At 38.1% G+C, this 22,600-nt stretch overlaps 1 long non-coding RNA gene across 2 annotated transcripts in view; it reads right to left on the reverse strand.

The window, feature by feature from the left end:
* Nucleotides 1-845: 845 nt before the first annotated feature.
* LOC115296618 overlaps nt 846-22,600 on the reverse strand; it is a 70,264-nt gene continuing 48,509 nt past the window's right edge. Inside the window, exons 1-2 of one of the 2 annotated variants that reach the window (XR_003910959.1) lie at nt 21,016-21,122; nt 846-1,380 (exon numbers count right to left, since the gene is read on the reverse strand). This is a non-coding gene — a long non-coding RNA (uncharacterized LOC115296618). Of the gene's footprint in view, nt 1,381-21,015; nt 21,123-22,600 lie in introns of those variants that run through there. The other variant, XR_003910960.1, reaches the window with a different exon arrangement.

Genomic DNA, 22,600 nt, shown 5'->3' on the forward strand with positions numbered 1-22,600 from the left:
TCGCTACATTAATTCCTGTTCACCCTTAGGTTCTGTAAACTGTGGGAGTCATGAAGTTTAGACTAATGGGACTTTCTTTCCCCAAGTCTTGGGGCCTGGCTATGAGGACAGTTGAACCTGTAGGGTAGACACCAAGTACACTTGTTTATTCTAGCCTGCTGCAAGCATGTACCCAGTCACTGGCAGGACAAAAAGAGAGTACGCAATAGGCCTATCATGTGGGGGGAAGAGATGTGCTTACTGTAACAGAATAGCAGAAGTTAAGAGGAGGGCTAGAATGAATGAGCATGCACCTTGTCTGATTTCATGGAGATGCCTAAGACCAAAAGGGCCTGCCATGCCTGAGCCATGGGTCCTAGCCACCCCAAACCTAGACCATTCTTCTTCCTATGGGGAGGAGGAATAAGATGCCAAATGAGGTCTCCCTGTACTCACTCCTTGTGGGTAGGGGGCAGAAGTCCCTAGTTATGCAAATGTAAAGGGGAAGAGATAAGGACTGTCCCTCAATACACACAGATTTGCAAAACTCTACAGCCTCACACTCACTGTCTTCCTGATCCTAGTGGATCATTTTAATCATTTTGTGGAGAAAGTTATTTTTCATCAAACAACTACGAATCAAATATGTTTTATCCTCATTTACCAAAAACAGAAAAACAAACAAAAACAGCAATAAATTTTGAGGAGGTTAAATGGATAACTCAAAGTCGTTAAAACCAGGACATAAAACTAGATCTTCTGACCGCAGTTCACTCTCCACACCACAGCACGTGGTTTTTAGAGTGTTAAGGAATCTTCATGATCATCCTGCCCAACCTCCAAAAAGCAAACCTCAGGCAATGGTGTATCTTTCAGGGTTTTATTAGGGACTACAGTCCCAGGGAAGCAAGTGTGAGGGAAGAGGGAAGTTAGGCAGAAGAGGAGTAAGAGCCAATGAGTGTGTGACTGAATCAGCCACCACTTTGCAGCAAGCTGACATTTATTGAGTGCATCTTCTTCACCAGGCACTGACCTAAGGATTTTAAGTGTAATAACTGCTTTAACTCTTGTAACAATATCATGATATGTGTACTATTATTATCTTCGTGCCATACGCTGATGTGTTTTCCCCTCACCCCAACCAATGCTGCCAAATTCATATATTAAAAGCTCATCTTCAGTGTGATGGTATTTGGAGGTGGGGACCTTTGGGAGGTGATTCCGTCATGAGTGGGGTGTGCTCCCTTGTGAAAGAGAGGCCAAGGGCACTCCCTCATTCCTTCCACCAAGTGAAGACACAATGAGAAGATGGTTTTCTGTGAACCAGGAAGTAGAAACACGGAATCTCGCCAAACACGGAATCTGTTGTCACCTTAATCTTGAATTTTCCAGCTTCCAGAACTGCGAGAAATAAAAACGTTTGTTGTTTAAGCCACTCAATCTATAGCAGTCTGTTGGATAACCTGAACAGACTAAGATATTTGTTTTATACAAATAAGGCAATTCAAGCATGAGGAGGTTAAGTAAGTTGCTCATGATTACTCAGCTAGTAAATGCCATGCTGGGATTTAAAGCCTGCAGTCTGGCTGTAGATGCTGCACCCACAACCCCTCTGCTCTCCTGCCTCTCGAGTAATGGAGTGCTCACGCAGGTAGTTAATAGAAGAGGAAGAATTTGGCCCATTCCCCCAAGACAAGACTGCGGCATCGACTAGCGTGTTAAAGTTGTATGCCACTCAGTCTTGAAAATCGCTTGAAGGCAGAAATTGATTTTTTTTTTATTCTATCTGGAATCTACCTAATCACTAGCAGAAGCAAGAACTTTCTATTATATCAGAGATTGGGTCTTCTACACTTTATTTTGGTGGGGATTGCGGAGCAGAGAGCAAAGGCTGCTTTCCTACTTGGGATAAATTCTTTTACAAGTGACGTTTTGATCAAAACTCCTAACAAATCACAAGAGTTTCAATTTTCAGCCATCAGCCCACTTATTACTCCTGTTATTTTATGCAACACAATTCTAGAATAAAAAGTAAATATGACTGATCAAGGTCATGGAGCCCTCTTAGGGATGAGAAGGAGAACAGTGCCACATGAAAGCCCGAGGTCACCTGGTGTGAATTTATGGAAGCATTTCATTGACATTAACCACTGTGAAGTCAGTATCTCAGAAAGGTCTAAGCATAAAAGGTGGTTGAGAACCAAGCACTCAGTGGTCTCCCAGGAGCACAGAGCACTCAGAGTGGATGACATTTGTTGTGTGAGTAAAGAAATGCTACTGCAATTTCTGGCTTACAGGCCTTCTTCAGAGATTTAGTAAATCTTCGAAGAATTCACCTGTGCATTAAGAGTGGCTGCAAAAACACTTAAAGATGTTACAGATAAAATTTCCCTGAGAACTACCGGCCTTTAAGGGAAGCAGTCTGAGGTCTTCAGCCATTCATTTACCTTACATAGGTGACAGATCAGCTATCCCCCGATTTTTGAAATATGGTGATTTATGGGGAAGAGCTTTGCTGGAAATCAGTTTGTAAAAACAATTCTATTCGTGTATCTAAAGCTGTAGCAAAGTCAACGTTTTTATTTCCTTGGTTCTGACAATATTTTTAACACTCCCTCCTTCAAAAGCAGGGACTTTATTTTTATTTACTTTATTCCTAGAGACAACGGTCATTAGAGATACACAGTATATGTTAAAGTGTATATACTTTAAAATATATATTAAATTAATGAACGTAAACTATTCTGAACAGAGAGGTGTTTCCATGTGATACATATATGTAATTTTATGACGGTCGTGATATGTACTCCGCTCTGCCCACTGAAGAGAAGATCTGACCAAGGTAACAACCTGTTCCCAAGTGAGGAGGACAGCCTCCATCTCTCTTAATGGAGGTGCCTAAAGATCATGGCAGTCATTTGTTTCTGACATACTGACCAAGAAATATTTTGAATATAGTTTTTCTTCCTTGGTAACTTTAGTGACAGAGTGCACTAAATTTTTGATTTAAGCATTCTAGTTCTAGTCTTTCTTGCCAGTTTTATTTCTGGCATATTTAAAAATTACAACTTTTCAAATGAATCTGTCTCCTCTAAATTTGATTAGTCTGAATCTGTCTGTGAAAATTTTTATCCATGTTTGACGTTCTGACCAAAATGACTTCCTAGCCTTGCAAAGTTGTAGAAAGAACACAGTTTTTGGAGGGAGACGGATCTGAGCTTTAATTCTTAGCTCTAATGACTGAAGGTGTGAGCTTAAGTAATGACAATTTTTCTGAGCTTCGGTTTCATGATTTCCTATTATGAAAATGTGGACAGTAAGTGGGGATAAGATGAGATCTAGGCGACATGGCCATAGATGGCTCGTAATACATGCAGTAGGTGTGATTTTTCTTTCCTTTCCCTCCCCCACAGCAGAAAGACCAGCCAGACTAGTACTTGCTGACCTCCAAATGATGCTGCCTACCAGGAAGCCTCCAGAAAAGGCTGCAGAGATTCCAGATGACATCGCTACTCTACATTCCCCAAACTGGGATGCCCGAGATCTCAGAATAGAGCTTGCATGACTTCAGCCCCTGCTTGATCTCATTTGCTCCCCTTGAGCTATAGTCAGCCCTCTCTAGCTTCTGTCTACCAGTCCAATTCCTACCAGCAGGTAGATCTAGAAATAATCTCTTTGCCCTAAGCCTATTGTGGACCTTCGGGTCTTGCATGCCTGTATTAGCCAGGGGTCTCCAGAAAAACAGAATCAATAGAGCTATATCATGAGATTTATTACAAACAAATTAGCTCACACAATCATGAGACTGACATATCCAACGGCCTACTGTCTGCAAGCTGGAAACTCAGGAAAGCCAGTTTAAAGGCTGTTGAGCTGCAGAACCAATGATATGATTCCAGCTGGAATCTGAAAGTCTGAGAACCAGGAGCACCAAGAGCAGAAGATTGATGTCCCAGCTGAACTAGTCAGGTAGAGAGTGAATTCAACCTCCCTTAGCCTTTTTGTTCTGAAGGATTGGATGGTGCCCACCCACACAAGGGAGGGCTGCCTGCTTTACTCAGTCCATCGATTCAAATGCTCATGTCTTCAGAAACTCCTTCAGAGACACTTTAAAAAATAATGTTTAGATATCTGGGCATCCATCCACTCAAATGTACATGAAAATGTAACTATCACAATATCTATCCAGCTACACATCAAGTTACCATTCTATTGAAGGCTGGTCCCTGGGTGGAACCTACTATGTGGCCCCAACCCCAGCTCCATCCATTTCCCAGTTTTTATCCTTTGTCCACTGAGGCCACAGACCACCTCAAAGCTGGTGCTATAGGAGTTATGTTATGTGACTATGTAAACAAATATATTTCACTCTACCTTTTGATATATCTAGTGGGCCAAATATGTCTTGTTTTATGATATAATTTTGCCTATTCAGATTTATCTGAGTAGGAAAGAAAAGTTTGTTTATAAAGAGATACAAATATGGAAATTAGGACTGAAAACTCTAATATTGCTGAAATTTGTCAAGTGACAAAAACATAAATGATTTAGGAAATTAGAGTATTTAAATTAAGCCTAAATAGAGATAAAAGCCTCTAATTGTATAATTTATTTTTTATTTTATCTTTTTAATGGTTTTTTTTTTTTTGAGACAGAGAGAGACAGAGTGTGAGCAGGGGAGGGGCAGAGAGAGAGAGAGAGACAAAGAATCTGAAGCAGGCTCCAGGCTCTGAGCTGTCAGCACAGAGACCGATGTGGGGCTTGAACCTACGAACTGCAAGATCATGACCTGAGCTGAAATCATATGCCTAACTGATTGAGACACCCAGGCGCCCCTCTAATTGTATAATTTACTTACCCCAGAATGTGTAGCATTGATCCTAACTGAAAAATTTTAGGTCTCCGTTTACCATACTAATCTTAAACCTAACTAAGTATATACATTCTCTCTTTGCCCTAGTTGCTTATGTTCAAGATATACAATACTAATATGGACAAATATTCAATTAGAAAAAAGTCAAACCAATATGAACATAAATAATTTTTTATTCATATATGATTAGATAGCAGGTGCATTTCTGATCTGTACCTCAATGAACTTAGGCCACCAACTCAAAAGACATTCTAGCAATTCTCAAGGCTGAATTTGTAAGAACCAAGTTGGTTGAAATATAATTTATACTTAATAAAGTATACCTATTTTAAGTGTACAGTTCCATGAGATTTACAAAATATATAGCTATAAAACCACTCCAAACACAATATAGAATATTTTCACACCAAAACACCCACAAATTTCTCTTACACACATTTTGTAGTAAAACTCCTACTTTCTTACCTTTTCAGCTCCAGGTAATCACTTCTTTGATTTCTGTTACTATAAATTAGTTTTTTTCCTATATACTTTCTTCAAATGGAATAATCCAATGTGTATCATTTGGGGCCTGAATTCCTTTACTTGGCGTAGTGTTTTGGGAACTCATTGGTGTGTTTCACATGTCACTAGTAATTTCTTTTTATTGCTGAGTAGGATTCCATGGTTTGGATATACCACAATTTATTTCTCCATTTGCCCTGTTGTTAGACCTTTGGTCTGGTTAGAGTTTGGGGGTATTACATATAAAGCTGCTATTCTTGTACAAGCTTTTTGTAGACATAAATTTTATTTCTTTTGAGTAGGTACCTAGAAGTGCAATTGCTGGCCCCATGGTAAGTATATGTGTAATTTCATAAGAAACTGGTAAACTGTTTTTCAAGGTGTTTATGTCCTTTTACAATTCCTCACATACCTACAAGAATTCCACTTGCTCTACATCCTGACAACATTTCATTTCAAACATTCTGCAGATTATGTTGAAAAATGCTAGTTTTACTTTATATTTCTCTGGTGATCAATAATGTCCAGCATGTTTTTGTGTGTTTATGATCATTTGTAAATCTTTTATTTTTAATGTCTAGTCAAGGGGCACCTGGGTGGCTCAGTCAGTTAAGCATCCAACTCTTAATTTCAGCTCAGGTCATGATCTCATGTTCATGGGGTCAAACCTCACATCAGGCTCCGCACTGATATGTGGAGCCTGCTTGGCATTCTCTCTCTCCCTCTCTGTCTGCCTCTCTCTCTCAAAATTTAGAAAAAAACTTTAAAAACTAAATAAATAAAATGAAATTATCTATTCAATTTTTTGGCGCTGTCTTTTGTCAGAATTAGGTATTCAAATATTTCCTCCCAGTCTGTGGATTGCCTTTTTATTTTCTTAACGTTACTTTAGAAAGTCAAATATGTTGTACACGTACGTGTATACTTGGCTCTTTTTTTTCCCCCAGTTTGATAATTTCAGCTTAGAGTGTTTAGACAAATTACATTTACGATAGTTGTTGATATATTTGGGTTCAAATCCATCAACTTGCTGTTTGTTTTCTATTTTTCTTATCTGTTCTCTGTTGTGTTTTCTTTTTCTATCTTCTTTCGATTCGAATATTTTCATGATTCTTCATCTCTTATATTATACACTAGTTACTAATTTTAGTGTTTGGCTGAAGGTTCCACATATACATCTTTAACATATCACTGTCTGCTTTTGATACCATGTTATTTCGCATATTGTGGTCCTCTATCCTTTGTGCCATTGGTGCCACACATTTTACTTCTAAATACATTATAAAATCCACAATAAATTGTCATTTTGATGTTCAATTCTTAATCTTCTTTCTTTTTTTCAATATTTTTCAAGTTTATGTATTTTAAGAGAGAGGGAGCATGCACATGAGCAGTCAAGAGGCAGAGAAAGAGAAGGAGAGAGAGAATCCCAAACAGGTTCCACACTGGCACCATGGAGCCCAACACAGGGCTCAATCTCAAACCATGAGATAGTAACCTGAGCTGGAATCAAGAGCTGGATGCTTAACTAACTGAGCTGCCCAGGTGCCCCTAATTGTCTTTCTAAGTAATTTTTAAGTGAAAAAAATCCTGGCTAGTATATTTGCCCATGTATTCTCTATTTATGGCACTCTTCATTTCTTTGTGTAGATCTAAGTTTTTATCTGGATCATTTTTTTTTTCACCTGAAGAACTTCCTCTTGTAGTGGAGTTCTGCTATTAGTGAATTTTATCAGCTTCTGTTTATCTTAAGAACTTTTAAATTAGGCTATATTTTTGCAAGATATTTACACTGGCTACAGAAATTTAGGACAACAGTCTTTACTTCTTTCAGCACTTTAAAGATATTAGGCCATCAGCTCCTAACTTGTGTGGTGCCTGATTATGTCTGAAACGATTCTTTGTTGTTCCTGTATACATAATGTGCCTTTTTCTTTCTGACTTTTTTCATAATTTCCTCTTTATTATTTGGGGAGGGGAGAGACTGTTTTAAATTTAGAGTGTTAGAGTTTTGTGTACGGTGGGTTTATACTTTTTGTCAAATTTGAAAACATTTTAGCCATTCTTCTAAAAATATTTTTTATGTTCCCTCTTTTGTCTCTCTGTCTCTCTGTCTCTCTCTCTTTCTCTTCCTTCTGGGATTCAAGTTACACATACTTCAGACCTCTTGATATTATCCTACATGTCACTGAGACTCAGTTAATTTTTTATTTTTTCTCCCAGTGACTTATTTTGGAAAGATTCTATTACTATGTCTTCAAAATTTGTTGTTATTTGCAATATATATTCATCTGTTAATCTCACCAAATGAAATGTTTGTTTTGGATACTATATAATTCATTTCTTGAAGGCCATTTTGGTTCTTTTACTTTTTCATTGTAGGGACATATACAAAAAATTTTTAATTTTTAATTTTGATTATAATTTAATTTTAATCAATAATTTAGCATTTTAACTATTTGTAAGGGCACAGTTCATACCATTAAGTACATTTATATCATGTCATTGGTTCTTTTTTATGTCTTCATCATGTTTTTGTCTCCTTTAAATCTTTGAGTATTGTTATAACTGTGTTAATATTCTTTACTGCTAAGCCCACCATCTCTGACATTGATTCTTATGACTTATTTTTCTTCTGGCAAAGAAGAAATTACCACATTTTCAGGCTTCTCAATGTGTTTAATATATATTTTTTTGATACTCACAATTGTAAACATTATGTTACTGAGTACCTGGATTAGGTTTTCTTTAAAAAGTACTAGCCTTGTATTTGCAGGTGGTTAAATGACTTCAGGATCAGTTTGGTCTCTTTAAGGCCTGGGTTTGGTCTATGGTATCATTACTCCAAAGACAGACAGTTGACTTCTTTTACTAACACGACCAGAGCTTGAGCATTTCCCCACCCTGTGTGAGCTCTGGAAATTGCTCATCATGCAACTTCCTGATCATTCTTTGCCTAGTCTGTGGAGTCTCACTCCTATGCATCTATGGCCAATTGCTCAGCAAAAACTCAAGTGGACCTCCATTTAGAGTTCTGAGTTCATTATCTATGTGGCTTTCTCCTTTCCAGGGTTCTGTTTTCCACCATTAGCAGATCCTGCAACCTCCTTGAATCCTCATTTCTCTCTCCTTAACTCATTGGGACTGCTGGACTCTGCTCTCTACTTTTATAATCTTATAATTGGTTCTAGGGAGAAAACAGCCCAATCACAGGGTTCACCTTGTTTCCTTCTCTTAGGGATCACAATAAATGATGCCAACATAATTAATGTTTGAAAACAGTTGTTATGTATATATATGCCAATCTAAGTTTTCATGGCAGGAGGTTAAGTGCTGTCTTTGTTACTCAATCTCAGCCAGGAGTAGAATTTAAAATGTTGATTTTCATATCTTTCCTTCATTCTAGATTATTAATTAGAACAGTCATTTCAGAAAACCCTTAGACATGTTTTAGTGCTAAATAATCAGTAAAGATAGTAAAAATGTGTAGACTCAAGATCAATCATTTTAAGTTACCAGACATAAGTGCACCTAGGTAGCTCAGTTGGTTGAGCATCTAACTCTTTTTTTTTTTAATTTTTTATTTATTTTTGAGAGAAAGAACAAGTGGAGAAGGGAGAAGGAGACACAAGATCCGAAGCAGGCTCCAGGCTCTGAGCTATCAGCACAGAGCCTGTCACGGGGCTCAAACTCAAAAACCATGAGATCATGACCTGAGCAGAAGTCTAATACTTAACTAACTGAGCCATCTAGGTGCCCCGAGAATCTAACTCTTGATTTTGGCTCAGGTCATGATCCCAGGGTCATGGGATCAAGCCCTAAGTTGGGCTCCAAACTGAGCATGGACCCAGCTTAGATTTTCTCTCTCGGGGCACCTGGGTGGCTCAGTCAGTTGAGAGTCTGGCTTCAGCTCAGGTCATGATCTCCCGGTTTGTGGGTTTGGGCCCCACATCGGGCTCTTTGCTCACAGCTGGCTCAGACTCTGGAGCCTGCTTCAGATTCTTGTCTCTTTCTCTCTCTGCCCTTCCCCTATTCATGCTTTGTCTCTCTCTATCTCTCAAAAATAAATAAGTGTAAAAAAATTTTTAAAAAAAGATTCTCTCTCTCTCTCTCTCTCTATCTGTTCTTCTCCCCTACTCACATTCCCTCTCTCTCTAAAATATAAACAGACAGACACAAATTCTTTAAAACGAGACTAGTTTTTGTTTACGCACAATGAACTGAAAGCCATTGGTGTTAAGAGTATCTTTTTTGTCTTCTCTCTGTGTATTCTTTAGAAACCTAAATAGGTTGCAAGAAACCTAAAAAGGTTTCTAAGCTTTAATGTTGTGGCAATTTTTCCCGAGGTCATCACTTTCGTTTTGTTAAGGAGTTCAATGGACCAAAAAGGGGCAATTTTTCCACATCCACAGTTTACTTCTAGTCATGCCAACTTCTCCTCCGAAAACTTGCGCCTCACCCCACTGTTTTTATCTGGCTACGTAGGGCTTTCATTTCTTAAGCTTTAAACACATGACATCTTCTTTAGTTTCCATTGTGTTACAAGTCTTCTCTACCTCCTAATTGATAGGCATCTTGCGGTACTTCTTTTTCAAGCCTGAAGGCAGTGAATATGACAACTAAAATTAAAAAGATGTAGGCACTTTCACCTTCTACAGGGGGAATTTAAAACTTTCCAGACAATTCATTTGATAGCTAGGCTCTCTGGAACATGGCTGCCAATTCCATTTCAGCTGTTAGTTTGTTACAAATCAGAGTATTTCGTTTACATAATTGAAAGAAGAGTATAGCATTTTATTTCTATTCAGCTCTATTCTTCACGCTTCTACTTTTTTACTTAAAATTTTGATGCTAAAAGAAAAAGTCCAGGGCTCCTGGGGAATAGCACTAAGATTGTTGAGCAACTTTCCTCTATTCAACACCTTTCTTGCTATTCAGGCTCTTTTGCCCCACACAGGTGTGCATGATAGATTAACCTAATAGACATTTTATCCCATAGTTTTCATTACCAGTACACAGGCTCATTCATCAACTGGGTCACTTATTTATTCACTAACAAGTTTGTATTGAGTCCATTACTATGATACACAGCGGTGAATTAAAAATAGTCTCTGCCTTCATGGACCTTACAATCCCAAGTCAGTTAACGTACAACAAAAAATGAAAAATTACAAAATGTGATTGATAGGTTATGAGGGTAACAAAAGACCTTGCAATGGATAGTAACGGGGCCAGGAGGCAGATTCTCTGGTAGAGTTGTCAGTAAGGACTCAGGAGGTGACATGGAAATGGAGACAGAAATAATTAGAAGAAGCCAGCCATGCAGATATGGGGCTAGAACTTTCCAGGCAAAGGGAACTCCATACATAAAGGCCAGAAACACTTGGCATTTCAAGTAACTGAAAGCAGACATGTGAATTGACTACAGTAAACAAATTGAAAAGCAATTGCAAAAGTAAGCAGGTACTAGATCACTTAGGGCTTTTCATCAAGGTAAGACGACTGGATTTTATTATCAGTGCAATAGAAAACCCCAGAAAGAGTTAAGCCAAAGAGTAACATAATTTCTATTTTTAAAAAACACAACCTAGAGGTGCGTCTAGGTGGCTCAGTTGATTAAGCATCTGACTTCAGCTCACGTCATGATCTCAAGGTTCATAGATTCAAGCCCTGCAGCAGGCTTGTACTGACTGCTCTGAGCCTGGAGTCTGCTTGAGACTCTGTGTCTCATTCTCCCTCCGCCCCTCCCCCACTTGTGTTCTCTCTTGCTCTCAAAAATAAATAAAGATTTTTTTTTTAAAGACACAGTCTAGAGTATGGATAACTGGATTGGAAGAAGAGGATATTTAAACAGTAAAACAGGAAGGCAGTTATCATAATAGCCCATGTGAAAGGGGATAGTGCAGATAAATAAGTAGTTAGAACAGAGGCGTATTTTAGTCATAGAAACACCTGGACATACTCATGTTTAGTTGTATGTGTAAATAGGTATGTTGCCGTTTGTGGAGTTGAGGAGTGGAGGTGGGAGTGAGAGCATAGGGGAAGGAGAGGAAGACAAGAGAAAAATCAGGATCACGTTCATGTTTTTAGGTGGGAAGATGTACCATGTATTGAACTAGGAAAAGAATGGAAAGGAAATGATGAATGGCCCATATTCTGAGTTTTCAAACTAGTTCAAAGCACGATCAACTTTAGCGACTAAAACATTAAAGCATCAGTGTTTCCTCACTTTATTTATAATCACCAATATAACTGCAAATTATCATTTATTAGAGTTACCTCCCAAAAAACCAACAAGTGCAGTAAATGTGATCAGGACTTCAGTTAGAATTAATCTTCATAAGACCACAATTATAATTATTTTTCACATATTACATGACCTCCACCCACGTATTCCCTAATCTTCCTAAGTGTTTCCAATACAGGTTAAAATTAATTCTCAACACATTGGAATGGTCTAAGGCACTTGTTGTTTTTGTTTATAAAATTTGGTATTAGGAAAAATGTCCTGAATTACAAAGGTTTATGTCTTGCAATGAGCTGCCTGAGAAAATTTGGAAATAGCCTCCTTAAGGATGTCACATGTGTAAGATAATTGGGTGCATTCTACTGGTGGTAGAGAGACACTTTTCCCAAATATATGATGTACATTGTCATTTTTATACAACAATTATATATACTAACCAGTACCTGACTCATGTGGAGATCTTAACATAAGTGATAAACATATTTAACTAAATATTCAGTTATTGAATTTATTTATTTATCTCTTGCTGCCACTGACTCATCTCCCCATTTCCTAGACCCTAGTGGCAGAGCCAACTCCACACATTTCAGGTCTCAATTCAAGCATCACTTTCTCCAAGACTCTTCCGTTGGTACTCTCCGTTCTCAACATCTGGCTGGACCAGATGTTTCTTTTCTATGCTTCAGTAATATCCAGTTTATATTCCTCTCTGAGTACATACTGATTATATTGTAATTGTTGGTTAACTAAATTGTATTTTATGGAGGTCAAGGACTATTTTTATATGTCCGTGTCTGGCATTTGATTGGCACAAAATAAATGCACATGGTATGCATGAATAAATGAATAATCTAATAGTACAAGGTTTCATCCTTGCACTATAATTTTACTTATTGTTTACAAAGATTATATAAGAACATACAGGCAATAGCATCTTCATCATTCACAGATTGAATAACAAATTTCCTTCCTATTATAGAGGACAGCAATATGGTATGAGTGGGTGATGGTGAGTAGGGCTAGGTGGAGGTGGGTAAGAACACTCGTAAAAAGTTTTAGCAGGTGGATTAAGCCCATAATTAAAATACTTTCATCTCTGAAAATATATGCAAATTGGTTCTTTACCAAAACATTTGTCTGATAGTTTGTTGACAAGAATTCAAATAGAATTTTGTCATCTCAATGTTCATTTAGCTACTTAGGTTTGTAAAATCAGTTCTGACAGATTTACAAATCACTACGGGTTATGTTAATCTGATAAGGAAGTGTGCTCTTAGAATTTGGATTCTGTGGGACTTTCTTAATTCTTAATTGATAATTAAAACAAAGTTTATCTTGTACTTTTTTTTTTCATGTGAACATCCTTATAGGAACTTTAGGCAAAGTATATCATAAAACAAAATCCAGCCAAATAAATATCTGAATCAGGTTAACAGAATAACTGCCTTTTAGGAGTGCCAAGGTGGCTCAGTCCATTAACCTTCCGACTTTGGCTCAGGTCGTGGTCCCATAGTTTGTGAGTTAGAGCTCTGCGTCAGGCTCTGTGCTGACAGCTCAGAGCCTGGAGCCTGCTTCATTGAGATTCTGTGCCCCCCCCCTCTCTGCTTCTCCCCCATGCATGCTTGCTCTCTCTTGCTCTCTCAAAAATAAATAAACATTAAAAAATTAAAATAATCAAATTGCTTTAAAAAATATCCCCTCAATTCTGTTTATGATAAGGCTTTAAATAAAATTTTGTCAAACTGACAAATGTAATTTCTTTTTTGGTCTGAATTTATTTTCTCAAATTACTAATAAGTTTGAGCATCCCTACAATTTCTCTGGAGCCACTTGGTTCACTTGTTTATAATTTGCCTATTGTATGACTTGGCAGAAGCTTATTTTTCTAGTGAGCCTCTTGGCTTAATTTTGTGGATTTGTAGAAGTTCCTTTAGAGTCTAGATCAACAGTTATCAAACTTTTTCTATAAAGGGCTAGATAGTAAATATTTTAGGTTTTCCAAGCCATATAGGGTCCCTATTCCTGTGTGGTGAGAAAGTAGCATGTAATTTTCTTTGTTAGTGAAATATAAAATATTGCTGAGTCATACAACCAGTGTCTGACTTGGATTCTGTGATATCTGACATGCTGTTTGCCAAAGACATTTGGTTATTAATCCTTACTAAATTGGAGAAATTTGCTTCTATTTCTAGTTTGATAAGATGTAATCATAATTAGACATTGGACTTTATCAAATGTTTTTCCACTTTTAGTAAGAAACCACATTATATCTCCTCCAAATGACTAAAGTGAAGAATCACATGGATTTTTTTCTTATATTCAACCATTCTCACATTTATGTGCTGAAGCCCACTGCCTGTGCTATGGTATTTTTGTAATACCATTGTGCCATGACTATTTGTTTCAGTTAGTTGACACTTTATTTGGAATTTTTTCATCTGTGTTGATTAGCAATATGAGAGCATGGTTTCTTTTCCTGTGTTGCCCTTCTGTGATTTTGGAATCCAACTTTACCATCGTCATGAAGTAAGCCAGGAAGCATCCTTTCTCTACTTTCTATAAACATTTGTAAAAGTTTAACTATTTATTTCTCAAATTTGGTAGAGTCTCAAAATAGCTTGTAGCTTTATAAGATGGCATTTTTTAAGGGTGTCTAGGTGGCTCAGTTGGTTGAGCATCTTATTTTCCAGCTCAGGTCATGATCTGATGGCCTACGGGTTCAAGCCCTCCATTGGTTCTGTGCTGACAGCTCAGAGGCTATCACCTGCTTCAGATTCTGTGTCTCTGTCCCTCTCTGCCTCCCCCTGCTTGTGTTCTGTCTCTCTCTCTCTCAAAAATGAACACTAAAAACAATTTTTTAAAGATGGAATTAAAAAAAATTAAAACAGCAGTTTTGAGACCCTTTAAAAGTATAAAAGCATAAATGTAAATGAAAATCAAAATGGCTGCCTAATGCTTCAACAAAGCTTGATTTTTTTCAAGTTTTTACTTAAATTTCTTTTTTTTTTTCAAAGTGTTAGCCTGATGGCTTTTATTTTTTTTTCTCCATAATATTTTATTGTCAAATTGTTTTCCATACAACACCCAGTGCTCTTCCCCTTAAGTGCCCTCCACCATCACCACCACCTCTTTCCCCCCCTCCCCCTTCCCCCTCAACCCTCAGTTCATTCTCAGCATTCAGTAGTCTCTCAAGTTTTGCATCCCTCTCTCTCCCCAACTCTCTCTCCCTCCTCCGTTCCCCCTGGTCCTCCATTAGGTCTCTCTTGTTTTCTAGTTAGTGAACATACATGGTAAAATTGTTTTCAGGTATAGAATGATCGAGGCTCAGTTCTAAAGGAATCTTTTTTCTCTCTTCCACGACCCCCACCTCCTCCCTTCTTAGCGTTTGGTTTCAGGAACCCAGTCCCACCCCAAAGACAAGGTGGAAGGAGGCTAGTAACTCCTACACAATTCCTGTCAAAACCAGCTAGATCAGGTATGGCCAGATAACCACCACAGCACCCCCTTCCAATCAGAGGAGAGCAGGTCTTGAAGGCCTCAGCCTGCTGTATACAGTCTCCTTCGTCAGACAAAGCAGTAAGCTGTCCTTACTCTTTATCCCAATATATTTGGCTCCAAAGCACAAAGGTCAGTTTTTGACGACGGTTTCTGTTTTTTCAACACTCGTTTATCTGTTCAACTTTTGTTTCTTTTTTGTCCTAATTTCTGTTTTTCTTCATAAATATGTATGTTTTGTGATAATTTTCAGTTTTATTGGCATACAGTTATTTGCTTTAAAAGTTATTTGAAAACTTTTTATCTGTAATTGTTTCAACTTATTTTGTAATTTATCTAATTTAACCTTGCTTTGTTCCTTTCAAAAGTCTGTCCTAAGCTCTATGTATTCAGTCTTTTCAAAGAACTATTTTCATTATTCTCTTCAATTTTTTATTTCACATATATCTGTCCTTATCTTTATTTAATTTTTTTCTTATTTCTTTGATTTTTACTCTACTTTTTTTCTGATTGCATTCATTGAATTCTTAGTGCTTTTTTTTCTTTTTTCTGTTCTTTTCTTTCTTTTTTAAAATTTTTTCTTAATCTTTGTTTATTTTTGAGAGAGAAACACAAAGTGCAAACATGGAGGGAACAGAGAGAGAGGAAGACACAGAATCTGAGGCAGGCTCCAGGCTCTGAACTGTCAGCACAGAACCCGACGTGAGGCTCGAACCCACGAACCGTGACAAACCCGAGCTGATGTTGGACACCCAACCGAGCCACCCAGTCACCCCTCGTTTATTTTTTAGAGAGAGAAAGAGAGCACGAGTAGGGGGGAGGGATGGAGGTGGGGAGAGAATCTTAAGCAGGCTCCACACTCAGCGCAGAGCCTGACATCAGGCTCAGTGCCACGACCTTGGGATCATGACTTGAGACGAAATCAAGAATCGATGCTTAGCCAACTGAGCCACATGTGCCCCAATTAGGTCATTCTTAAAAGATAATTTTTGTTTCCTGACAAATATGCCTAAATTAATAAATTTCATTTATATTGCTTTATCCAAGCCTCATAGTTGATGGTTTCATCAACCATTCAATTCTAAGTATTTTTGTAATAACCTTAATGATTTCCTTTTATAGGAGAGCGATATAGGAATGATATACCATATAAGAACCACAACTGAGGGTTTTCAAAACTATCCATGTATTTTCTACTTTTATTCAAATTATTGTCAAGAACATAATCTGTATTACTGTGGGACTTAGTACTCCTTCCTTTGTTGCCTAGTTCCCCGGGGAAATTTTACACATTCTCTATGTGTGCTCAAAAAGAGTGTATTATTTTATTTGTTGAATATAATACTTTAGTGTGTTTCTAGTGTTCTATTACATAGTGTCCTATTATATAGCTGTGTTTTTAGCTTGTTAGTAATTGGATTATTTATACATTCTGATCTTTGTATCTCTTTGAGGAGGTGGGGGACCTGTAAAAAATTTCCATCTAAAATTGGTAGTTAGTCTATTTCTCCCTGATATTCTGTCAATTATTCCTTTTCTGAGTGTCTGGTTCTACTTTTACATACATACCTATTTATGATAATAGTATCTCCTTATTCTATTGTTTTTATTCTTTTTCATTTTTAGCAGTATATGACTATACACTGTCCCTCATAATACTTTTTGTCTTGAATTCTGTTATGTCAGACAGCAACACATCTACTCCAATTTTCTTTGGCTGGTATCTCATTTCTTAGTTTTCAAATTTTCAAATTTTTTCACACATGCTTTAATTATGTGCCTTGAACACACCGTGTTACTGGATCTTGTTTCCTTAAATATTTCATTAGTGAATGTTATTCAATAATTGAGAAAGAAATACCAATTTTATACAATTTTCTCCATAAAAATAGTAGAGAATGGAATACTTTTCAACTCATTTTAAGAAGTCAGAATTATCATGATAGCTAAATTAGACATAGATATTGGAAAGATGAAAACTATAGACTGATATCCCTCATGAATATAGACACAAAACTCCTCAACAAAACATCAGCAAATCAAATCCAATGATATATTGAAAAGATAATACTTCACAACCACTCATATCCTGCGAATGCAGAGCTGGTTTCAAATTTGAAAAATCAATTTAATTTACCATGTTGGCAGACTAAAGAAGTAATACTATTGGATCATCTCAATAGATACAGAAAAATCACTTGAAAAGTCAACATCATCCTTTAGCTAGTTCATTTTATTTTTGTTTAATGTTGCTTACTTTTGAAAGAGAGAGCAGGGGAGGGGCAGAGAGAGAGGGAACTCAGAATCTGAAGCAGGCTCCAGGCTCGGAGCTGTCAGCACAGAGCCTGATGGGGGCTCAAACCCACAAATTGTGAGGTCATGACCTGAGCTGAAGTCAGACACTTAACTGACTGAGCCACACATGCACCCCTAGCTGAATTCTTTTTACCATTTTCCAGACACTTCCACTGCAAGTGAAGTATCCATTTCTCCCTAGAGGTCCTATCTTTCCTTAAATTTTGGGTCACTAAGTTGTACGTGACCTCAGATCTGTGATAGTTTCAAGAAAAATCATAAACTTGCGGTTTAAGCTTTTTGTCAGTGGTGTTACTGTGATAGATAATGGTAGGCGCAATGTCTCTTTCAGCTCTTTGTATCTTAAACAGAAACTAAAAATGATTATGACGACCATTTTGTTTCTAATAGGTATAATCTGACCTTTTTCATATCCACCAGTGTAGCAGGATTCGCACACAGAGAGTCATGACGCCAAGGCTTATCTTGCCAGGAAAGAAACTTTATTCCTGCTGGCACCGCTTGGTTGGGTTCGTACACTAAGAACTGAGCCCCGAACACAAAATGTCTTTTTCTATATTTTTTTCTTCTTTGTCTCCCATATATCATAACACACAAACATGCAGTCTGATTACATGGTCTCATGTTACAAGGTCATGAAGGATGTTGTTACATAAGCAAATAGCAAAGTTGCCTTGAGGTTTTTTTTTTTTTTTCCTTAGGGAGGGGATCCTACCACATCAGGACTACTTCTACTCTTGATGATTTTGATTCAAACTTTCTTAGATTAAAATAGAAGTTATAGACTTCTGTTTCCAAGAAGATGGGGTTGTCATACTTTCCCCTTACTGCTGCTAAGCGCTACTAAAAATCCCTACATGTTACATATAAAAAAAAGAAAGAAAGAAAAAATGTATTCGAACTCTAAAATAAGTGGAGTGAATAAGGCAGATTGGCTGAGGCCTTGAAATGCAAGGAACAAGAATGTAGTGAGTTTCTCTTCTTTTTGCCTCAAATGCATCAGACTTACGCTGAAGAAGTTAGCAATCCAGACACCATCAGGCATGGGCAAACACAAGTCCCAAGACAAGCCTGCTTTCTCAAGCGAAATAATCATAAAATGGACAGAAAATGTGTCACAAGACACATTTAGACACCACCTGTTCTTCTCCAGCCAAATACCATGGTAGAAACTGTGGCTCCCTCCTGTTCACACCCACAAAGGTTGAGTTGGAAGCCTTTGATGTCCATCTGTGCCAGGCTCTAAGGACCATGATGACATAGTGTCAGAGATATAGGGCTCATTCTCAGTGGGCAGCAGTGACATCTGTCCCCTGCGGTGTCGATGGAGAACATGTGGGAAGCCTAGACTTCAATGCCCATCGGGCACTAAGGAGGTCTCCCTCCCCGTCTCCACTGGAGTGGTGTTGGAGGAATCTAGTGGAGGGTAAGGAATCCTACCACCTCTCAGCAATCCACACACCTCTTACACCAAAAGCATGATACATAAACGGGATAATTGACAAACTGGATTCCATCAAACTTATAATTTTTTGATCTGTGAAAAACCATGTGAAGAGGATGAAAAGTCAAATTAAAGACTAGAAGAATTTTTTAAAGTTTATTTATTTTTGAGAGAGAGAGAATGACTGAGGGAAGTGCAGAGGGAGAAAGAGAATCTCAAGCAGGCCCCACGCTCAGTGTGGAGCCTGACATGGGGCTCAATCTCACAACCTGAGATTATGACCTGAGCTGAAATCAAGAGTTGGATGCTTGCCTATTGTGCCCAGGTACCCAAGACCAGAAGAATACTTACAAATCACATATCTGACAAAGGACTACCATCTAGAATATGTAAGGGACCCTCAAAACTCACTAGCAAAAAAGCAATCTCATTAGAAAATGGACAAAGGATATGGACAGACATTCCAGGCCACAGGACATAAATATGGTAACAAGCACTTAAAAATCCATCAGAGAAACATAACTCAAAACCACAGCAAGATATCACTAAATACCTATCAAAATGACTAAAAAGCAGTGACAACACCAAATGCAGGGAGAGCTTTAAGAAACCGGATCATTTGTACATCGTTGGTAGGAATATAGAATGGTACAGCCACTCTGGAAAACTCTTTACCAGCTTTTTAAAAACGAAACAAGCAACTACCATATGATCTAGGAATTGCATAGCTAGGCACTTACTCTAGAGAAACAAAAACGCTTCTTCATACAAAAACATATGCACAAATGTTTAGAGCAGTTTTATTTGAAATAGGCACAAACTGAATACCACCAGATGTCCTTCAACAGGTGAATGGTTAAACTGGGGTGATCCATACAATGGAATATTATTTAGCAACAAACAAAAACAGACTATTCATAAACGCAGCATCTAGGATGGATCTCCAGAGAATGATGCTGAGTGATAAAGCCAGTCCCAAAAGCTTACATGCTGGACAGTTTCATTTATCTAACGTCCTTGAAATGGCAAAATTATAGAATATAAGAATGCAGAACAGAGGTGCCTGGGTGGCTCAGTCAGTTAAGCGTCCGACTATTGATTTCGGCTTACTTAGGTCATGATCTCACTTTGTGGGATAGAGTCCCGTGTCGGGCTCTGCATTGACAATGCGGAGCCTGCTTGAGATTCTCTCTCTCTCTTTCTCTCTCTCTCTTTCTTTCTCTCTGCCTCTCTCCCACACATTCCCTCTTTTTCTCTCTCTCAAAATAAATAAATAAACATTAAAAAAAAAACAGCTGCTGGTTGCTAGGGGTTAAGAACGGGGAATCAAGGATCTTGCGAGGGAATTGGAGGTGGCTATTAAAGGGCAACAAGAGGAGGCCTGGAGGTGACTAAAGTCTTCTGGGTCTGCCTTTATCAATGGCAGTATCATAGTTGTAATATTGTACCGCTATTTATGCAGAGATCACTGCTGACGGCACAGGGTAAAGGGCATATGGGATCTCTTCGCATCATTTCTTACAACTGAATGTGAAACTACAATCATCCCCAAACAAGATTCAGTTCAAGAACAGAAGTTATATATTCTTTATCTCTTTGGGGGAAAAAACACTCTAAACACATTTAATATTACATGTCATGAATTCACGTTCTGATTATTTTTTGTTAGTGCGCCTTATCATTTTATTTCTTCACATATTTGGAATGTTGTTTTAAATGCTTATTTGAAGTGAAAGATTTTGATTGCCCCTCCTTCTCACCCTCCCCCGTCCTCCTCTCCTCCCTGCCCCCCCCACCCTGCTTTTCCACTGTCTCACATTTTCTCCTCACTAACAGCTGCCCCTCCCCCAACACACACACATCTGAGTCCCCTTTTCCCTACTTCCGAGCTATTTTATTGCTCCCATCCGACATTTTTGGGCTTTTACTCCAAAACAAGGACTCGTAATGATGTTTGGGGACCTCTATGCCGTGACCATACTGGGGACATAGCAATGGCGGGCCCAAACCAGCAGGTGGCTTGCTTTAGCTTATGGTCCTGACCTTACGGTTTGCTCTCACACTTCCCCAGGTCCTCAGCTTCCCACAAAGCTGAAGAGCCAGGAGGCGGTTCAGCAACATTTGTTTATTCTCATTTCGTGGGTCAGAGACCGGTACCTGAGCCCATGGCGTCACACAGCGAGCCTCTCTCCCATCCCTCGTGTTGTGGAGACGTCTGGCTCCCTTTACCTGGCAGAGAGGACACTCCGGGCCACCGCTGCTGGCGGTTGGAATCAGACCGCAGAATGCCAATGGTTTCAGCCCCATTGATGTGTTTATTTCAGGGAAGTTCCTGCTTTACGAAGATCTTCATCTTGTTCTTGAGCCTAGATATATAGTTTTGGTTTTCTTTTTATCTACCACTTGTTATAGGTTTGGAGCATAAGCTCAGTGAATAAACTCAACTGTACTCTCTTGACCTGAAGCACAACCACAGAAATTTGCTTTTTACCTGAATTTCTATTTAATGTGAGTTGGTAAACAGATCTTAAGGAACTGAAGAAAAATAGCCACAAAGAAGGGACAATATCATATCCTAACCAACTGAAGATAGTATGTTAGATGTTTTAATAGATTATATTTGTTATATTTATATTAAAATGTTCTGTGTTACTGAGTTATCTAATACTTCAGGGTATTTTCTAGGGACACTCACATTTATTGTTAAAAGATTTTATTTTTTTTAAGTAACCACTACACCCAGCATGAGGCTTGAACTTAAACCTCAATATCAAGAGTCACATGGTCTACCAACTAAGCCAGCCAGGCACCCCGGGGCACTCACATTTTTAACATGTTAAAGGTATAAAATTTATATCTTATCAGATGATTCAGAGCTAGTTGCCAAGTTTATAATATTATTATTTATATATTATATTATTATTTCATTTCTCCTACCCACAGACAACTAGTAAATTACTAGCAACTCACGTTGTTAAACACTCAAAAAAAAAAAAAAATGAAAGCAGCAGTGAAAAGAAGCCCATCACATAAACACGGCATCAAAGGTAGTCAGAGCATAGCAGCAAAAGGTTAATGTACTTACGAACTCTCTCTATATCCCACCCTTGTTTCATATTTTGAAAGGAATTGTGTTGGACTTGTACAGAAGAATTGGGGGGAATCAACTGCCAGTTTTACAAAGTGTCATCTCTTAGCACAATAATCAATGGCATATTCTGCCATGTTTCTCTGCTCAGTTCTCTTTTTCTTATTTTACGTTACATCCTAGCTAACAACAATAAAATACCTAGTTAATTATCTCTCCTGCCTACACCCTGATCCACTGAACCATCTAGCTTGTGCCTGCTTTCCACGGAGAGACGCTTTGGCTCTTCTTCAGTTCTCATAATACGAGAGGACAGTCAGCCCAGATAATTCAGGACAAATGTTCCACTGGGATCCTGAAGCGTCTTGCTTATTATCTATATTAATTACATTAACTACATCATGGCCAAATTCCACTTTGTCTTGTATGATATTGAGGCAATCATAATATTTTCTTAATCTATGTAAATTTAATTTTATCTGATTAGCTTGCCACAGCACAGGGGAAGCACCAACCATTTAAAAAAATATATTGGCAAGGGGCGCCTATGTGTCTCAGTCGGTTAAGTGTCTGACTTCGGCTCAGGTCACCATCTCACATTTGTGGGTTTGAGCCCAGCTCAGAGCCTGGAGCCTGCTTCAAATTCTGTGTCTC

The sequence above is a fragment of the Suricata suricatta genome, chromosome 7, assembly GCF_006229205.1.
Source record: "Suricata suricatta isolate VVHF042 chromosome 7, meerkat_22Aug2017_6uvM2_HiC, whole genome shotgun sequence".
In the NCBI taxonomy this organism is placed as follows: Eukaryota; Metazoa; Chordata; class Mammalia; order Carnivora; family Herpestidae; genus Suricata; species Suricata suricatta.